The 8,180-nt window shown below is 36.9% G+C and overlaps 3 non-coding genes across 3 annotated transcripts; all 3 read right to left on the bottom strand.

Annotated features, from left to right (window-relative positions):
* Positions 1-1,603: 1,603 nt before the first annotated feature.
* On the bottom strand, positions 1,604-1,820 carry LOC117555575. The gene has a single exon (XR_004570416.1). It is a non-coding gene; the product is annotated as a small nucleolar RNA U3 (small nucleolar RNA).
* A 2,368-nt stretch (positions 1,821-4,188) lies between these two features.
* Positions 4,189-4,405, bottom strand: LOC117555574. The gene has a single exon (XR_004570415.1). It is a non-coding gene; the product is annotated as a small nucleolar RNA U3 (small nucleolar RNA).
* A 1,624-nt stretch (positions 4,406-6,029) lies between these two features.
* LOC117555573 lies at positions 6,030-6,246 on the bottom strand. The gene has a single exon (XR_004570414.1). It is a non-coding gene; the product is annotated as a small nucleolar RNA U3 (small nucleolar RNA).
* Positions 6,247-8,180: the final 1,934 nt, after the last annotated feature.

The following is an 8,180-nucleotide window of genomic DNA, read 5'->3' as shown; positions in this document are numbered from 1 at the left end:
GTTGACGAGCTGGCCACGGTGTGATCACGTGATTCTAAAGAGAGCAATCTGATTGGTGGACAGTGCAGTTGCCCCTAACAACACAGAAGCTTTCTGTTGCCTTGCTGTCTCAGGCATGGGCAGGCAAGTGCGTGCTAGTTTACTTGGCAGCACGAGACTCTCGCACGCTAAATAATGTATTTACCACACATAAAACACCAAATACGTTGTTTTACTATATCTACAGGAACATTTAATTAACCCTATACACAAAAACACCGGGTAGGTACAGTTTATTAAAATAACACGGTGTAAAATACATCAGAATGTTTGAGAACAACGCTTATACAATACAATAATTCAATGAACTTTAGAGCACATTTTTACAATTTTTAGTACGTTTGTGGCATTTAAAATGTTGCATATAATGTCCCCTCTTTCTCCACCTCCCTACCGACCTGCACGAGTCATTTAAATCCCCTCCGGTATTCAGCAAAGCCACTACGACCAAACAAAAGTACAACACTTTAGGTGTGTGTAAAAAAAGAGAAAAGAAAGGTAATTGTGCCATCCATGCATCGTGTGAATTTGCTACTGACCTGTAAAGAAGAACACTTCGAATTGAATCAAAGTCCTCCAAGTTTTTAGAGAATGATCCTCCATCTATAGAAATGTTAAACATCGTTTGTGCGTCATGTTTTATAGCTCCGGCCAATAACACTGCGTTAACTCCCAATTGTCCGGTGAATGAAGATGCAATTTAAAACTCCAAAAGAGCCAAAAAAAACAGGCCTTAAAAAGCGACAAAAGTGATCAAAATGTATTCCTTTCCTTTGTCATGTATGCATGCAGTTTCTGCGCCACTATACAGGATGCACTGCGTCTCCAAACGCGCAACGAATCCTGCTCCAGTTTCTCACGTCAATCACTGGTTTAACGCCGACTCTATTCAAAGAGAGCAGAAACCCGCTGGTGCTTTTTTTCTTTTTAAGTTTTGAGTGTTTCTCCAGGCCAGCACAGTGGAATTGGTCCCAATGGTTTTCTTGGCAGGTGGAGCAAAACCCCGCCTACTCTGGGCACCAACAAAACGCTCCGCACACATGCCTATAATACATTACATTATTAGTATAAAAGTGCTTCGTTAATAGTTCTATCTATAATAGAACTGTTTTTATAAGAAGTAGGCTATTCAAGCATGGGAAAATAACGTTACTTAATCACAACAACAAATCACGTACAAGTATCTGTTGAAGACACACAACAAGTAACAATGCGGCAAAAAACATCTGTTTATATCAGTTACATGCAATATAAAGAATTTGGAGTATATAAAATGGTATAATGCTATTTGTATTCCTTCTTATTCCATTCCAATGTAAATACTGTTATATTTTTTATTGTTTTAGTTCTCTACCTGTGTTTTTAATTATTGTTATACTTTTATGTATGCACCACGACATCAAGTCAAATTCCTCGTATCTGTAAACCAACCTGGTTAATAAACCTGATTCTGGTATACGAGTATATAACAATACGCAGGTCATGTTGACATACAGGTTAAAACGACTAACCAGTAACCTTGATCCATATATTCATCATGATTTACTTTCAACACTCTTGCACTGCCACTCTGAACATACTCTCTCCCTCAAAGCCCCCAGAGGAGGCAGTGAACGGTCATCAAAGGCAGAGAGCATAAGAACTGAATCAAGACTCTCTGCCAGCTTCGCGCTCAGGAAAGAGTATCACCATCTCTTCATCGTGGTTAGCGAGACCAATCACTTTAGAAACACATTTCTCAAGTCAGAAACTATAGAAATGATCCCTGAAAGTATAGTCTTAACTTCTACACTGTGCTAGCCCTAGTACTAGTATGAAGGACATGCGACTCTCAGTCATGGTGCTCACTGCCTCAGATCAGCTTCAAGGTAGTACCACTCAATACAGTGCGCAATGCCTCAACATCTCAACGTAAGCGAGAGCTCAACCTTTGAGGCAAGTGACGTCCCGACTCCCGTGTTGTTACCCAGTCACAAAAGTTATATATTATATCTTATATTATTAATATATATATAATTCTGATGTCTGTGGTTATTTAAACATTCCCCGATAAACGTTATTTCAGCGTCAATAAATGAGTGTTAATCCCAGTGTGTTTAGTGTACAACATCACATGTCATTTCACCTTCAATTCACGGTTTTCAAAACGTTAGCCACATGCTAATGCTAACCGGAAATGGATAATTTTCAGAATAAAAGTGTTAAATTAATAGTTAGTGTGAACTTCTGTTTTCAGAATAAAACTGCTTTAAATTAAAACCATGGTTGCGTTCCGATTATCCAAAAATCAGCTCCTAAATTCTAACCCTATCTCCTATTCCTTGACCTCTGAGTGAAACGTCACGGGGTTAAGGGATAGTGGATAGGAGAATTCAAAAGGACTTAGGAGAAGAGACTGCGGTACTTTAGAGAATCCGAATGCACTTTCACTATCTGACGTGTTTATGATGCGCCAGCGGACGTCATTTTGTGCGTCTGCTGCTGTGGGGTAACTATGGAAACTACAGTTTTCTATACAGAGGACTACAACATGGATGTTTAATAAGAACGAGGGACTCATCTAGAGACTCTGCACCGTGCTCTGACGCTGTTGCTTTATGCTTTATGAACGTGGACAACAGAGAAACATATTCTTCATGACCAAAGTTGGAATTGAAATAAAAAAGGAAAGTGAAACTTATGCTCATCACCCTCTCCCTCCGGTCCACTTTAATACAAATGATCCCAATACGTATGATTGTATGAACTATGAAAAGATCTTAAAATCAATACAAATGTATTTATTATAAACGTTAGTCCTTAACATCTATCACTGTGTATATCACCATTTAAACATCTTTTAAAAGTTGAACAAACTCCACACAGCTCAGTAAAGACTGTGAAATGTTGACTTTATTTGATCATTTCAGTAAAAACTAACGTTCATATTTCTCTTTTTGATTATAATACTGATGAACGTTCAGAAAAAAGCACTTTGGCAACTTACCACATACGTTTTAAAAAGCTTAATAAGCACCGTAACTTTCATGATATCATTTCTCCGTCATAATCGGTTGTTTCCGTGAACGGCCGACTGTTGAGTGACGCAAATGCTGCGGCTGCAAGGCATTGTGGGGCAGCATTTTCTCCTCTCCTTTCCTTTCGGTTAGGGAGGTCCAGTGGTTCCTAAGCTAAAGGAGGTTATAAAGGAAGTTTGAAACCTCCTTTCCTTTCATTCTAGAGAATTGGAACGGCACTTATCATGGCTGCCACTGAGGGACTTCCGGGTCATTTCACTCCGTTAGGAAGGTTCCTAAGCTAAATGGACTATTCGACTTCAACCCCTGTATTTAATTTAAATTACGTCATATCAACATTGATTTTAATTTCTTACAGTAGGAGAGGTTTTGGGGTTTAGGTTTGGGAGGGAGGAAGGAAGATTAGGTAAAAAGGTAGGGAGTGGTTCATTGTCCTTGGGCAACACTTCACCCTAAATGCTCCTGTGGGTTTTGTCCACAGTATTGATTACATGTCTAATATATGTAATATGTCATTTAAAGCGCTTTGAGCACTTGGAAAAGCGCTAAAATAAATGCTATGACTTAGTTATACGTCAGATGGTAATACTGAGAGAATACGTATATTTTAGCTGCTTTTGGAAGTTTATTATTTAAAAAAGGAACCATATTTAGTAGTTTTAGTTTTTTTTAGATTATTTTGTATATTTTTATTTGGTATAAATACTTGTCCTTATTCTTTTATTAATGTTAAATATTTTTGGGAAATATTTTTTGTTTTTATAACCTTTATATTTTTGAGCTTCTCTTATAACTTTTTTGCACCACCATACATCAAAGCACATTTCTTGTATGTGTAAACATACCTCTCACACTCTATTCTGATTATGATAAGAACATAATGGGTTGTAGGTAGAACCATAAAGTGCAAAGTAACTGTAGCAAACAGTAACATAATAAAGTATATAAACTGAATGGAGTAGAGTAAAAATTTCATGTATCCTTTTGCAAATGTTGCTAAATACATAAACAATGATTAAACAATTATGGGCTCATTAAAGTAATAGAGTGCCTCAACAACACTGAAGTTGTGATAATCAATTTAGGCTGATTCCACCTATCCATCATGACTTGTTTTAAACACTTTAGCACTGCCACTCTGAACATACTCTCTCCCTCAAAGCCCCCAGAGGAGGCAGTGAACGGTCATCAAAGGCAGAGAGCATAAGAACTGAATCAAGACTCTCTGCCAGCTTCGCGCTCAGGAAAGAGTATCACCATCTCTTCATCGTGGTTAGCGAGACCAATCACTTTAGAAACACATTTCTCAAGTCAGAAACTATAGAAATGATCCCTGAAAGTATAGTCTTAACCTCTACACTGTGCCAGCCCTAGTACTAGTATGAAGGACATGCACCTCCCTGTTATGGTGCTCACTTCCAATTCTTTAAATCAATTGATAATATTGAAAACAAAAGTATTGGTAGTTTATTATCTCAGAAAGGATCCATATTTAACAGTTGTCGATAATTTAGTATATTTTAATTTGGTATGAATACTTGTCTTATTTTTTTATGTTAAATTATTTATTTTTTCATGTTCTTTTTAAAATCTTTATATTTCTTACCTTCTCTTACAATTTGTTTCTTATGTTGTTTATGTTTTGCTCCATACATCAAAGCAATTCCCTTGTATGTGTAAACTCACAGCTCCATAGTTTCTCTTTTGTTAACTGGACTTATTACTTCACACCAGAGTTCCCGTTAGCCGGTAATTACCGGACTATGACCGGTAAAATATGCTGAAGACGGGCAAATCTAAATCTCTCCAGTCAAAATAATTTCCCTTCACACTTCAGGTTAGAATATCACACGTAGCTATTTTAATTAGCTCTCAAACTACCTAAACTAGTTATAGATATGTTTAGTTTTACTGTCGGGTCACTCATCACTGTTCCGCGAGCTGCATGATACTGGCGGGCTGTCAGGAGAGGGAGAGAGTGCTCCGTTTATTATTCCCGTGTTAGCTCAATAAATAACAAAGAAGACCTTTGACCGGCACTTTTCAAATGTTGTCCGGAAGATTTAAACTTTAACGGACATGTTGACCGGTGAAAAAATATTCTAACGGGAACTCTGACACACACTGTACATTTACATTTAATTTAATATGGCATTCCTTGCTCACTTAATGTACATAATATCCTACTTTTATATTGTGTTAGCATTAATATCACTCTTCAATAGTATTTTATTTGTCAGATAGTTTACAGATTTGTATCTTTTCGGTCAACTTGAATATGTTGTACTCCTGTTTTATTCTCTATTTTGAGATATAAACATTTTCTTTTTTTTAAAATGTCTTATCATGTGCAATGCCCTGTTTTGTATGCTGCCGCATCGAATACATTTCCACATTTGGGATCAATAAAGTATATATGTTCTAATCTGTTAAGGTGCTCACATCAAATATTATAGATCAGATAATAATAATAATAAAAACTAGAAAATAAGTATATTTTAGCTGCTTTTGGGAGTTTATTCTATCAAGAAGGAACCAAATGTAATAGGACCATAATGGGATGTAGGTAAAACACTAATCTGCAAAGTAACTAAAGCAAACCACAAAATAATAATAACGGAGTGGAGTAAAACACCTCATATAACCTTTAGTATTCATTATGAACTACACATGCAATGAATAACCCACCATGACGAAAGACATACAAAAAAATTGTTTAAATAACACGAGCATATTGTAAACAACTGTAAGCTTCATGCATACTTTGAAGTAAACAATAAAACAAGGAAACAGTAAATACATGGAGTGGAGTATCCTTGTGCAATTGTTGCAACATATGTAATATGAATACATTTATTAAACGACCATGGGCACACAATGATAAAAGGACGCCTGGATAACAGTGATGTCACTGATTACACTTTAAACTGAATCCCACGATCCATTGGCATTTACTTTCAACACTCTTGCACTGCCACTCTGAACATACTCTCTCCCTCAAAGCCCCCAGAGGAGGCAGTGAACGGTCATCAAAGGCAGAGAGCATAAGAACTGAATCAAGACTCTCTGCCAGCTTCGCGCTCAGGAAAGAGTATCACCATCTCTTCATCGTGGTTAGCGAGACCAATCACTTTAGAAACACATTTCTCAAGTCAGAAACTATAGAAATGATCCCTGAAAGTATAGTCTTAACCTCTGCACTGAGCTAGCCCTAGTACTAGTATGAAGGACATGCGACTCACAGTTATGGTGCTCACTTGCAATACTTTAGAACAGATGATAATACTGAGAAACAAAGTCTGCTGCTTTTTAGTTTACTATTTAAAAAAGGAACCATATTTAGTCGTTTTAGATTAGTTAGTATATTTGTATTTGGTATAAATAATTGTTTATTATTTTGTAATGTTAAATAATTTATTTTTTTATATTTTCTTTGTATAATCTTTATATTTTCCCTTCTCTTACAATGTGTTCTCTTTATTTTATAATATAAAATATAAAAAAATGTTTACTTTATAATTATGTGCAATGCTGTTGCATCAAACACATTTCAAAAAATGTTGGGATTAATAAAGTTGATCTCATTTGATATGTTATGGTGCTCACATGAAACACTATAGATCAGATGATAATGATGAAACATAAATATATTTAAGCTGCTTTTGGTAGTTTATTCTTTCAAAAATGTAATAAGACTATAATGTGTTGTAGGTAAATCCAAATTCTGCAAAGTACCTATAGTCAACCGTAAAATAATAAAGTAAATATACTGAATGGAGTACAACACTTCTTATATCCTTTTGCAATTAGTGTAAGTTACACATGCATTGAGTCAACAATAATGGGCATAATATTAATTTTTAAAAAGCCTAAATAACACCAGCATATTGTGAACAACTCTACATACCCTACATCAGGGGTGTCAAACTCAAATACACAGTGGGCCGAAATAAAAAAATGGGTACTAGTCGAGGGCCGGACTGGTTCAATGTTTATTGCAAAACTTATTGAAATGAACTTATTGCACATATTAAACCTGGAACTAACAAAGCTTACATGATCGCCTATAAAAACAACATTACACATTAAATAATCAGTTGCATTCATTTCTTATGGCTCTATCTGCAGCTTTTCTGGAGTCATTTCTTATGATTACATTTTCCCACAGGCCAACAACAGCTTCAACAAAACTATTTCCCTCAAAGAAAACACCAAACATGCCCTGTTGTCGCGAGAGAAAAAGTGCAGAAGGAAACATCCATTAAACTCAGTGTGCTGCTCTGTGATGCTAGTTCAAGCAGATTCTTGGCATCTCATCTTGGGTGCAAGTTCATCAATGTTTGGGCTCAGGCTCTGAGCTGAGGAGACCCTCAGGATGGAGTGAAGGTGTGCGTGCAATATACCGGCGGGCCAGATCTAATAGGAATTAGAAATTATCCTGCGGGCCGAAATTAAATCCACCAAGGGCCTGATTTGGCCCCCGGGCCTTCAGTTTGACACATGTACCCTAAGTAAATAATAAAATAAGGATACAGTAAATACATGGAGTGGAGTAAATGTATCATGTATCCTTGTGTAATTGTTGCCACATAGTCAAATATGAATACATTTAATAAACGCCAACGGGCACACAATAACAGGACGCCTCAATAACACTGACATCATGACTATTAGTGATGTGTCGGTCGCGAACGAGCCGATTCTTTTGAACGGCTCTTTGGTACGAACGAGGGGAACCGAGTCGTACTTGGTGAGAGCCGTTCTTGTTATCGTTAAATCGTTGGTCCGCACTCACTGCCTGCCAACATCCACTCGCCTTTTAAAAAGCTTGATTTTGTTCCCCAAACGTATTCTGTGAAGACCCGCCCCTACTCTGATTGTTAGGTTTCAGCACGAGGAGTAAGATGGGGTGGGTCTTAACGGAATATGCGAGAGAGAGAAGTCATAACAAGTGGTACAGGACGACGTTTTTCGGATGGAAAATTAGACAAATGCGAAAACGCAGCAGCACTTGGATGCACTTCAACCAAAACCCAGGCAGTGATAAAGCACACCATTTGTAAAGGCTAAATATCCTTTAAAGCAGGGTCAACAAATAATCTCCATCGCCACTTAAAAACACAG

This window comes from Gymnodraco acuticeps, unplaced genomic scaffold (genome assembly GCF_902827175.1).
Source record: "Gymnodraco acuticeps unplaced genomic scaffold, fGymAcu1.1, whole genome shotgun sequence".
NCBI classification, from domain to species: domain Eukaryota; kingdom Metazoa; phylum Chordata; class Actinopteri; order Perciformes; family Bathydraconidae; genus Gymnodraco; species Gymnodraco acuticeps.
The sequence above is the reverse complement of the archived record's forward strand: the minus strand, read 5'-3'. Positions and strand labels throughout refer to the sequence as shown.